Source organism: Myotis brandtii, unplaced genomic scaffold (assembly GCF_000412655.1).
Source record: "Myotis brandtii unplaced genomic scaffold, ASM41265v1 scaffold89, whole genome shotgun sequence".
Lineage (NCBI taxonomy): Eukaryota > Metazoa > Chordata > Mammalia > Chiroptera > Vespertilionidae > Myotis > Myotis brandtii.
In genome coordinates, this window is record NW_005371645.1 from 133592 (window position 1) to 146155 (window position 12564).

Sequence of the window (12564 nt, forward strand, 5' to 3'; positions counted from 1 at the left end):
GTTGCTTTTAGTATCACAAATATTGGCTGAGGATCTCCTTATTCTAATGGAAGTATTTGCCTAGGGGCTATGGAATACTTTATTGTATTTTCCTGTGTCTAATAGCAGTATTTTGGGGAGCAAAGTCATTTGGGAGCACATTAAAGATATGAATTCCCGGGTCCTGGATGCCGGCCCTACTGACTTGAGGGCTCCAGGAAATGCTGCCCAGCTTTGCTGTGGTTCTTTGCCTCACCATTGTCTGAGGTATGTCAACACGAGGTTGAAGGTTCAATGCAGTTTTCTCTTGTTTGGTTCATGTTCCTCTTGCCTGTCTCTCCTACTGTTTCCTTCCCTCAAATGTAGTAAAGAAAATGATTTTAAGGGCTATTCCAATGGCTTATTTTTTTAAATTGTTTGTGAAGGACTTTGTTAATTTTAGCAATATCACAATTCTATCTTTTATTGTGTGATCTATATGAAAGAAGCCATTGGGGAAGAATGTGTGTGTGTGTGTGTGTGTGTGTGTTTTATGCAACAAATTTTATTTAGCATAGTCAGTCCCAACATTCAGCACAAAAAGTTTACAGAGGATACAAAGTGCATTAATAAAAGCCAGTCTTTACCAAAAGAAAACAAAAAATATATTATTGATTCAAAATATTTTTTACTTGAATGATAAACTGCAATAACTTATCTGGGCGCCTACTGATCAGAGAAAGAATGAGAAGAAAAGAATGTTTTAAGAAGAGCTCAATCTCCAGCTGGTATTGGAGAAGTCAGTCGAGGTCGCTGATGCCACAGTCTCTTTACTTTTTGCCTTAGTACCCTCAGCTGGAACTGTCTACGGGACAAGACCTCCAGGTCTATTACTCCCCACCTCAAGGCTTCTTCCAGGTAAAAGATAGTGCCTTCAACAGCATTCTTCTCTGCGTACAGATTTAGGATCTGTTTATATAGTGGGGCTGTTGGAATGATAACTTCATCAATATCGTTTTCAGATTGTTTTTCCATTTTTTTTTTCAGAGTAGAGCTGAATTCTTCATCCTTCTTTCTCAAAAGTTCTATGGCTTTTTAAAAAATCAACTTCAGCTACTTCTTGATCTGAACGGGTATCCATCTCTTCTAGATTCTGGTGACCTTTTTTCAGGTCTTCCTCTGTTCGTTTCAAGGCATTGAGCTCTGCCTAAGCGCGGTCCATTTCCTCCTTCATCTGCCATCTCAGGTTGTCACTGACTGTTGAAATGAGAGAAGCTCAGATGGTGTCCTCACTGATTGTGCCATCCCCACTGGGACCAACAGTGGTCACAGGAGGCTGGGAAGGGTACTGAGAACTTGTTGTGGCAGGATAAGGACCACCAGGTGGGTGAGCACAGCCTGGGTAACCACTGGGATTGGAAGGGTATCAGGAGGGGTATGGAGAGATTCCACTGGGCAGGCCTTGCATGTAGGAAGTATTTGGTGGCCCTGTTGCCTGGTATGATGGATAAGATGTTGAAATTGTAGGTCAGGAGCAGACTGGAGGTTCATCTCCAAACACCACAATCATGACCTGAATAAGCCCTAACAAGTCTGACTGAGGATGTTTCCATTCGTGTAGATAAGAAAGATATATCTTCCCATTTGCATCAACATGCTTTCCCGTTTTAATAGTCATTGAACTAGTAGGCTTAACAAAACAGATAGGGGGGTTATATGGGTATGTGTCCAGCAGCCGCAGGCATATTGGAATATTATATGTATTTCCTCTATAAAGCACAGGAACTGTTCCAGTGAGATTCATTATTTCCTGGGAACTGCCATCATTAAAAGCATATGAATCTAATACAGGTTGGAGATCTTTGTATAACGTAATCACATTGATAGTTTCACGCCAGTTAGGTCTCTGTGTTTGTACTTGGACACCGTTTTCTTGAGCTGCTCTCAGACACGCCATGACGGCCACCAGAGACTCCATCCCGCAGGCAGAGGAGGGTCAGCCGCTCTGGGGCTGCCCTTCCCCGCCCCCTCCCCACTGCACACTGCACACCAAGTAGCCAGGCCCCTGCCGCCTGTGTGCATGTGTGTGCCTGTGTGCGTGCATGTGTGCGTGTGCGTGTGTGTGTGTGTTCGTGTGTGTGTTCACTACCCACTATTCTCTGTAGCAGATCTCGGGAAGATACCAGCAGTTCCATTTTGAACAACATGCTGTTTGTTCTTTCTGAGGATGAGCCCTGGGTTTCTGTGCTAGTGGGTGTTGTTCTCAGTGCTTTTCAGCAACTTATGACTCTCCTTTCTATACATCCCAGACTTTAGAGCAGATATTTCTCAAGTCTAGGGAGGCTGCTTTTTGGGGAGAGAAAAGGGAATCAGAATTCTTTGAAAAGTGATTTTGAGGATTTTCTGGGATTCAGAAAAGTGATTTTGAGGATTTTCTGGGATTCTAGGTAGTAATGACTTCCTCAGTGTTTATTGGCCAGTATTTTGAATTCTCTAAGTATATGAAACAGTCACAACCAAAGGTTCTAATGGATTTTTAAAGAGATGAAGTTTTTAGCTAAGACTGTCTGACAGGTGAGTTCCCTCCCCCTCCCCTGTTAGAGAAATCCCTTTGTTGAGAAGCTGAGTTAGCAAACGAGGCTCCTCTTTAACTCCTGGTAAAGACCTAGAGAGCAGGAATATCCCCAGTGACTCCGGTGGCTACTCCTCAAGGAGTAGAAATCTAAACAGTAGTTTTAGAGGGAGATTCTTCTTTATAAAGGACTTCTTAACATAGGAAAATCATAATTTAACAGTTGTGAAGTTAAAACATTATTGTGATTTTTTTCTAAAGTGTCAGATCCAAGGTCTAGTTTCCATTGGAGACCCCCAGGTAAATCTCAAGGGTCCTATATCCCAAACTGGAAAGATTGGCCTGGATTTGAGCTCCAGCACCCAGCTGGTTGGCTTTTGTTTGTTTGGGCTGGTTAATGCAAGTGAGAGCCTGTTATCTTTGTCAAAGTGCTGCCGTTGGCTTTTCTTAATGGTAAAATCTATCTCTCTGCTGTCTTTTCCATGAAAGCTTTGTACTAGCAGATAACCCTTAGCTGTGGAGCTTTGCTGATGGACGTGGCAGTGAGTATAATTCAGGTTATCCTGCGAGGGGCTTAAACATTCCTCTTAGGGCTGAGGCAAGGCAAGCTGAGTCATGGCGTGCTGGGGCAGGTGTCCTGAAATCACAGCTGCAGTAGCAACAACAATTTAATAGCAGTAGCTGGCCTAGCATTATTGATGCTTCCAAAGTGCCAGGTATTTTGCTAAGTGCTTTACATGTATTATCTCACTTAAACTGGCAACAGTCCCATTAGCTAGGTACCATCTTTCATCTCCTTTTACAGATAACCATCTCAAAGTCACATGACTAGTCAGAAGTAGGAGGGGCCTTGAATTCTGATCTTCTGGCCTAAATCCATGCCTTTAATGACAGCACTACTCTCTTAGACCCAAGTACACATTGTTACCCACTTTTCCACTCCTTAAATCACATCATATTCAGGTTTTACTTAGTAATTCAGGGACCTGAAGATTCTCTTTTCTTATTTTTCATGAGTTTAGATTTTGAGTGAGAGGAAAATACAACATGAGAAAGTTTAACCTTGTGAAACTGAGAATGACCTTCAGCCTGAGGTCATGTCCATCTACTGAATGGTCAAGGGAAAAAAGATATCAGGGGTGTGTGTGTGTGTGTGTGTGTGTGTGTGTGTGTGTGAAATGTTGGGAGGGTAAGGTGAGAGAGAAAGAGATAGATAGGTGGACACATCCAGGGTGATTTCTACCTTCTTAGAGGAGAAGGAGTGATATTAAATATAATTTAAGAACTAGAGTTCAGAGGCCAGCTAGGTAATAATGTCATAGGAGGGTTTATGAAAAAGAAAAGGTTCTGTGATCAAATAAATTTGAGAAACTGTACATTCTAACATCCATTTGGAGAGCAACAACAACAAAACACTCCCAGCATCTAACACTTACTGAGTGCTTCCTGTGTGCATGTTAAATGTACTAACACTTCGTGAGACAGGTGTTATTTCAGTATCAGTTTCACAGATGAAGAAAGGTCATCCTGCTCTGGTGTGGTAGGGTTGGGATCCTAATGAAGGAAGTTGGTCCCAGGCACTGAACTCCTTCCTATCTACTGCTGCCTTTCCTGGTGGCACCCATGAGCGCATAGATATGCACCAGGCCCTCTTCTAAGGTCTTTCATGCATGTGTGTTTACTCATTTAACCCTCTCAAGCATCATAATTTGCATCAGCATATTAAAGGCTCTGGAATGCCCTGCAGTCAGAAACTTGTTCATCTGTGTCCAGTGTTTCTCTGCTTTACTTGAAGACAGGATTCTCCTGCCTTTCTTTGGAGGGGGAGAGCTGAAGGGAAAGTATCTGCCTGTGTGCACATTAGGAAATTACAAACAGGAGAATCATCTTATTCTAACTTTGCTTCCCCTCAAACACAGGTTTGAGACACGATTTATTTTCAAAATGGAGCACAGAGTCTGGCTTCATTCTGCAACTGCCCATGCCTGTGACCTTCATCAGGCTCCACTTTGCTGCCCCAGGGACACTAATTCCTGCTTTTGTCTACTTTATGGGAATGTTGACAGTAAATGATTAGAAAGCTCTTTGGGCTCCTTAGAAAAAGAAGCTATTGAAGTCCATGGTCTTGGTAATGTCCTATTAAATATGTAGAGTTCCTTCATTTTGGTTATTTGAAAAATGAATGGACAGATTAAATAGTTTCAGCTTATTCAGAGGAGGAAAGAAAATATATCTGGAAAATGTTCATTGCTCCCAGGAGCCAAATCTTCAAGTTCTCATATGTGGCATTGAGATGTCATGATTGGCAATAGTCACTTAACATTAATATTGAGTCTGTTATAAGATTATGGAAGCTATATGTTTGTTTCTATGGTTTTATCCTTTTGAAGTCCAAATATTTGAGGCCAGAGACCCAAATACATACATCTGGGCATATATCCTTGGAAGTGTATGTTATTTAACATGTTCTGTTTTAGCATTAGTTTTTTCAGTGTAAGGTGAAAAATCCAATCAGTCATAAATGATATAAAATTCAACTCGAGCAAAAAAGATTTATGGGTTCATTTACGTGAAGAGTTCAGGTACTTTCAGAGTTGAACTTTAGGGTTGGTTGACTCGAGGCCTCGAGTTAGTATTGTGTGTCTTGTCTGTGATCCCTTCCACTCAGCCTTCATGGTGGCCTGCCACCTTCACTCAATTGTTAATTTTACTTTATGTCAAGATGTCTACCAAGTACCCCTGGGGCTGCTTACTCCCTCCTGCACATCAAGAAAGAAAGGGAGGGGGGAATACGATTGAGGGAGAGACATTATTTCTAGAAGTTCTTTTAGAATAGAAAGAAAGAAGATCAAATCTTTCTTGTTGGCTAGAATTGAGTCATGTTCTCATTTGTGGCTCCATGTTCTACGCCTCAATTTTAAGGTGGAGTGAGCTTCCCCAAAGCAGGTGTGGGTCCTGGAGGAGAATCAAGGGAGTTTGCACAATAAGTGAGAATGGCTGCAGATTTAGAGTTGACAACAACTCATGATGCAACTTACCTGATAGTTTTCTTTTATACACTCACTAGAGGCCTGGTGCATGAAAATTCATACACTGGGGGGGGGGGTCACTCAGCTCTGCCTGCACCCTCTTGCAGTCTGGGAGCCCTCGGGGAATGTCCAACTGATGGCTCAGGCCCGTTTCCCGTGGGGAGCGGGCCTAAGCCACAGTCTGACTTCCCTCTGCAGGAGGCGACCAGTGGGCCGATTTGGGGGGGGGGGTAGGTGCTGGCCAGTGAGCGGCCAGCCCCGCCCCCACATCGCTTCTCCACCGCCCTCCGATCTCTGTCCCCTCCCTCTGCCTGCTGGCACCCACCTTGGCTGGCTTAGCACCGCACGCTCTCCGGCCCCTTCCCCCCACCAACCGGTTGTTAGTTGTTTGGTCGATTTGCATATTAGGCTTTTAATATATAGGATGTTAGCAGTTACATGTGAAACTCCCTTGTTCATGAGTAAAAGACTTAGATCAGAGTTTAACTTCCAAAGAATTAAGTTTTAAGCTCCACTCTTTCTTAGTAATACAGGCTACACCAGACCAAACTGAGGGATTATCTTCCTTTTAGCTTGTTGTAAAGTCTTGGTGTCTTGTTTTTGAATTTGTAAAGAATTAAATTGATTCTTTATCTGGCCATTGTGTTTCTATACCAAATGCCTTTTGGTTGAGTGAATCTGTGGTTGCATCAAGACAGTATAAATTACCTGAACTTTATTTCTTTTTCCTTTTTATTGATCTCATCATGACTGTTCCTTGCATCTGACATTGAACTTCATGCTTGAATAAATAAAATATATCTATTTCTACATGGGTCTCCTAGGTGCCTGACATTACATAATATTACAACAATTACAACACTAATAAAAATAAAATAGTTACTATTGAGAGGCATAAAGGCCAAGAAGGATGGTAGTAGGCAGAGCTGACCTGAGTGCTGTGTGCCAGGAAAGCACTATGCCAAGTGCTTTATCCGCATTGCTCTGTTTGTTCATCACAATGGCCTTGGGAAAGAGATGCTGTCATAACATCCATTTTACAGATGGGGAAACTGAGGTAAAGTTATATGCATAAGGTTGTATAGACAGGAAATGGGGGAGCCAAAACATAGAACTTTTAACTCTGGGCCCAGTGCCACTGCTTCCTGCATCGCAGCTCGGAAACTCGAGTCTGCTTCATCCAGTGCTCCGTTTGGAATTCTTGGAAAGTTGCATTGTCTTTAAGTTCTTCTGAAGTTAGTGCTTCTGCATACTAGTAGTGGTAGAGGATAGAAAGAGAGCTTTACCAGCTTGTGTCTCAGAAAATCCTAACCCAATCGTCCTTCACAAATAATCTGTATTTGCCCCAGTAGCCAAAATAATTTTGAAAAAGAACAAAGTTGGAGAACTCACATTTCCTGATTTCAAAGCATATTACAAAACTACGGTAATCAAAACAGTGTGGGGCTGACATAAAGACACACTAATAGACCAGTGACTACAATAGAGAACTCAGAAATAAATCCTTACATATATGGTCAAATGGTCACTAAATGTGTAAAGGACAGTCTCTTCCACTAATGAGGTTGGGAAAACTGGAAAGTCACATATAAAAGAATGAATTTGACCCCCATTTTTTCACCATATACAAAAATTCACTCAAAGTGGATTAATGATCTAAATATAAGATTCCAAATGAAACTCCTAAAGGGAAAAATAGAAGAAAAGTTTCATGACATTGGACTTGGCAATGATTTTTTGGATATGACATCAAACTCTTAGGCAACAAAAGGAAAAGTAAACGAGTGGGACTACATTAAAATTAAAAACTTTTGTGCATCAAAAAGGAATCAACAGAGTGAAAAGGCAACATATAGAATGATAAAAAAGTATTTGTAAATAATATATCTGATAAGGGGTTAATATTTAGAATATATAAAGAACTACAGTTCAACAACAAACCTAACCTAACCTGATTAAAAATGGGCAGAAGACTTGAAAGGAATTTTCTCCTAAGATGACATACAAATTGCCAACAAGAATAGGAATAAATGCTAACAATCTCTAATCAGATAAATTCAAATAAAAAACCACAGTGAGATATTACCTCATAGCTATTAGAATGGCTGTTATAAGAAAACATAAAATTAGTGTGGGTGAGAATGTGGAGAAATTGGAAACCTTGTGCACTGTTAGAGGGGTTATAAAATGGTGCAAATGTCATGGAAAACAGTATGGAGGCTTCTCAAAAAATTAAAAATTGAAATACCTTATGATCCAGCAATTTCACTTCTGGGTATGTACCAAAAGAATTGAAAGCAGGATCTCAAAGAGATATTTTCAACCCATGTTCAGCACTATTCATCATAGGCCAGAGGTGGAGGCTACCCAAATGTGTATTAACAGATGGATAAATAAACAAATTGTGCTATACACACACAATGGAATATTACTGAGCCTTAAAAAGGGAAATCTGCCACATGCTACATACAACATGATGAACCCTGAGGACATTATGGTAAGTGAAATAAGCTAGTCACAAAAAAGAAAAGTACTGGATGATTCCACTTACATGAAGTAGCTAGAGTCAAATTCATAGACACGGAAAGTAGAATGGTGGTTGCTGAGGGAAGAGGAGTTTTTAAGTGGATATAGAGTTTCAGTTTTGTAAGATGAGGAAATTTTGGAGAGGATTGCATACCAATGTGAATGTACTCGACACCACTGAACTGAATACTTAAAAGATGGTAAATTTTCTTAACAGATTTTTCAAAAATTGTGTTTGTCTCCTGGTACTAATGTAACTACTTAATTGAATTATTGGAATCTCTGGCTGGAGGTGCCAAACACAAGCCTTCAGGCTGGATGTGGCCCACAGACACATTCAGATGGGCCACAGTCTGTTTTTGACAAAATATGCATTAGTGGTCAGCATTTGCAAAGATTAGGGCATTTCACATGAAATCTCTATTTCTAGCTGCCCTTGGAAACTGGGAAATCTGGGAACTGGGCGGACAGCTGAAAAGTCCTCCAAGTTGTTTTTCTTCTTCACAGAGTGGTGCTTCTTTGAGTGTCATAACTTAGTTCATTTTACTAGCACTGGATTAATAGCGCTGAATGAGTCATTTTTGCAAGCAAAAAAAAATATCATGTTTTCTTATTTTTTAAAATGTGCCATTTGTAAGTAAATGCCTGTGTATTAGAAAGGAATTCAGAGACCGAAGGGCCTGCCTCTCCTAGGAAGCTAAGAAGAATAGTTACTGGTGAAAAATATAAAAATCGTGGTTATTTGAAAGTTGACGTTGGCCCAGTGTTTTATCTGTATCTTTTATCTTATTATCACATAGTATTTCAAGATAGAGGCCAAGCACTGGGAGAGCAGCAGTGGTGCTGCGCGTGACATTCCTGTGTGTGCGGAGGCTTCGTACTGGGTCTACTTCATTTGTGCAGTGGAACTTAGAAAATGCACTTCCATGCTTTGAATAATAGTGACCGACATTTAGCTCCCAGTTCTGGGGGACTGCAGGGATTCTGAGAACTTTCTGGTGATGAGACTTGAGTAATGGGGTTCCTGTGCCTGGGCATTTTCCTCGCGGGTGACTGAGGTGCTGAACCCTTATCCCCACTCGCCAGGAGTGAGGCTGTCCTCCAGCACAGCTTTGGCTCTGCATTGAGGAGATACGACTAGCTGATCCCATCACATCCAGCACAGAACTTGTGCAGATGAGCAGTGGATCAGAGAAACCCCACAAAACAAGCCAGTTGAACCAAACTGGGCGCTGCTAGCTGCAGGGGCCTGATAGTGAGCAAAGTAGTAGATGTCTGGAGTCGCTTTCCCAATTTTTATTTTCCTCTTTTTATTCCTTAAATTGGTCAAGAGCAGCACTCGCTGGTGAAGCCGGGAACAGCAGACTCCAGTACTTCTGGCTTTCTCGATGCTCTCTTCTTTCCCCTTTCTTCTCCTTCATCTTTATCTTCTCTTTCCTTCCCTTCGGAAACTCAGTTGACTTTATACACTTTTTTAAATTCCAAAAGAATAATAACATATAAAGAAAAACTTAAGTTTCTTCCTCACCATCACCAATTCTGCCATTCTAAAAAATCAATATTAACAGGTTGGTTTATATCAACAATTATTCTGCTTGTATAAACAATGTATGTAAATAGAAAATTTCATTTGCTTAAATTTTTACAAAAGTGGACTCATACTGTATACAGTGCCCTGTAACTTTCTTTATTCTCTTGGCATGATTTCATGGGCATCTCTTCAAATTAGTAAGTGTACTGAATTAGTATATGTAGCTAAAATTATTATTTAATGTCTGCAGAACATTTCATAGTATGACCTTATTGTAATTCATTCACATAATCCCCTATTAATTGATTCAGATTGTTTATAAATTCCCCCTCTTCCCCAAACTCCCCAAATAGTGCTGCTTATTTAACTGCATTTTTTTTGGAAAGCCTTTACCAAAGGGCTTCTTCTTTGTTTTGCTTTTATTTATAACTTGATGATTTTATCTGGTTTTTATGAGCTTAGTTTCTCTAATTCGCTAATTTACCTCTCGGGATCATTGCATTTTGGATATCTATGCCAGCAGGCAGGGTTTCTCAATCTTGGTGCTATTGTCATTTTGGGTCAGATAGTTCTTTGTGGTGGGGCTGTCGGTGCATTGTAGGATATGAAACAGCATCCCTGGCCTCCACCCACTATATTCCAGTAGCATGCCAACCCCCTCACCCCCCACTCAATTGTGACAACCCAAAATATCTCCAGACAGTTTCAGATGTTCCCTGGTGGGGGAGGGGGGATCACCTGGTTGAGATAATGCATAGTATTATGTATATAAAGTGTATATTTAAAAATTCAGTCATGTGGCAGAATTATCTTCTTATATGTTCATCTACATTTAACAACATGAGTCTAATGTCACATAGTATTATTAGAAGTGAACCTCAATATTAGGTTCCAAATGCTGAGCCTCAATTGGTTCATGTGTACCAAACAGCCCTAGAACCTTATTTAGGTTATGACATTTTGGTGACATACTGGCACATCCACACAGGGCCCTCCACTATAAGGCATGCTATCTTAATCACAGTGAGGATTTCCTGGCTGTGGCTGGGGCACACCTGCTCAGCTAGAGAAGCATGGGAACGCCATCTGAGTCTTACATCATTGTATTCGAATGAGGCTCAGCACTTCGTGTGCTACGTAGTCCTCCCATGGCATGCTGCTTGTTTCAGGTGTATAGGAAGCAGTGGCACCCAGGTAGCTACACACCTGCTGCCCACCTTGTCTCTCTTCTACAGGGTCTCCCCAGCTTCTGACCTTGGGCAGAACAGCGCTTGGGAGGATCATTAGGGGGCTCTCCACTTTCAACGTATTCTGTAACTATTTTCTGCAAATAGATGCATTGTATAATGATTTAAGTAGCTTCATATTTTACAAATGACTATCTGTGATTGAACAGAGCTGGGCCTCAGGCCCTTAATTAGAACTGTGGCCTCTTATCAGAGCATTTTTTGAAACAAAATGTCAGATTGCCTTGCATTGGTTTGACTTAGTGCCTGTTTCAAACAGCTGACTGTAAAGATTACTGATGTTTCTAGGGGCTGGGGAGTAAGCCTATGTGCATTTCCCTTCTTTTGCCTTAATAGCCAGCTAAGATGATTTGAGAATTCATCGTCAAGTCCTGGTTGGCATTTTAGTTTGATAGCTTTGTTGTCAAGGTAATAGGCAAACCACTCAAGTTTACATACATTTATTTAAAAAACTAGAGGCCTGGTGCACGACATTTGTGCACTGGGGAGGGCTGTCCCTCAGCCCAGCCTGTGCCCTCTCCCAGTCTGGGACCCCTTGGGGGATGTCCACCTGCCAGCAGGTGGACATCCCCCGAGGGGTCCTTAGTGCTGCTGAGGAGGCGGGAGAGGCTCCCGCCACCGCAGCTGCACTCGCCAGCTGTGAGCCCAACTTCTGGCTGAGAGGCGCTCCCCCTGTGGGAGTGCACTGACCACCAGGGGGCAGCACCTGCGTTAAGCATCTGCCCCCTGGTGGTGGTCAGTGTTAATAGTGACCGTTCCTTCCACCATTCAGTCGATTTGCATATTAGCCTTTTATTATATAGGATGATAGTGATCCAGGCTGCTTTGCATTTGTGATTTATTTATTCACACACACACACACACACACACACACACTCACCCTCACGACTACTACTACCCAGATTGAGTTTTAGAAGGATGCCAGCACTGTAGAATGGTCTGTGTCTGTGTTAGCCACGAACCACCTGCAAGAGAAACCATTAGTGACAAATGCATTAAAGAAACAACAAGGAGGGAGACCAAGATGGTGGCATAGGTAAACACCGGAGACTGCTGCTGCAAACAACCACTTCAAAAATACAACTAAAAGACGGAACGGACATCACCCAGAACCGCAGGAAGGCTGGCTGAGGAGAGACTCTTCAACTAGAAGGAAAAATAACAGCACACCGAGGCTCAGAGGAGGCGCAGTGTGGAAAAAACTCAGGTGCGGAGGTGCGCGCGCAAAGCGGGCTGGTGGCTGAGAGCGCGGTTGTCGTTTTCGGTCAGGGGGGAGTCTCAGACTCTGAGCTCCAGATACGGGCGAATCGCTGGGGACTCGGACCCAAACGGGAGAAGCGGGAGTGTCTGGCATCAGTTGGAAGGCAGCTTTCCCTCCGAGGTTTGCAGCGGTTCCGGGGGTTCTGAGAAGCAGAGCCTCTGGGAACAGGACTGAGGGCACCATAACGGCTCCCTCCGCCCGCCCTGTTGAGCCCGCCCCGCCCAAGCCCTGCGCAGAGCCATTTGCCGGATCGCCTCAGGCAAAGGCTAGATTAGCACCTCCCCAGAGGACAGAAGTTTTCCGCGGCAGACACAGCTGATTCACACAGCCAGTCGGCCTGGTGGTCGATTCTCACAAGTCAGCCTGGTGGTCAAATCCCTCTAGTATTAACTACAATAATCAAGGCTTAACTAGAACAAGACTGCGCACAAAGACCACCA

At 42.4% G+C, this 12564-nt stretch overlaps 1 pseudogene; it reads right to left on the reverse strand.

Annotated features, from left to right (window-relative positions):
- Positions 1-732: 732 nt before the first annotated feature.
- The window catches only part of LOC102249017, a 25087-nt pseudogene continuing 13255 nt past the window's right edge, over positions 733-12564 (reverse strand).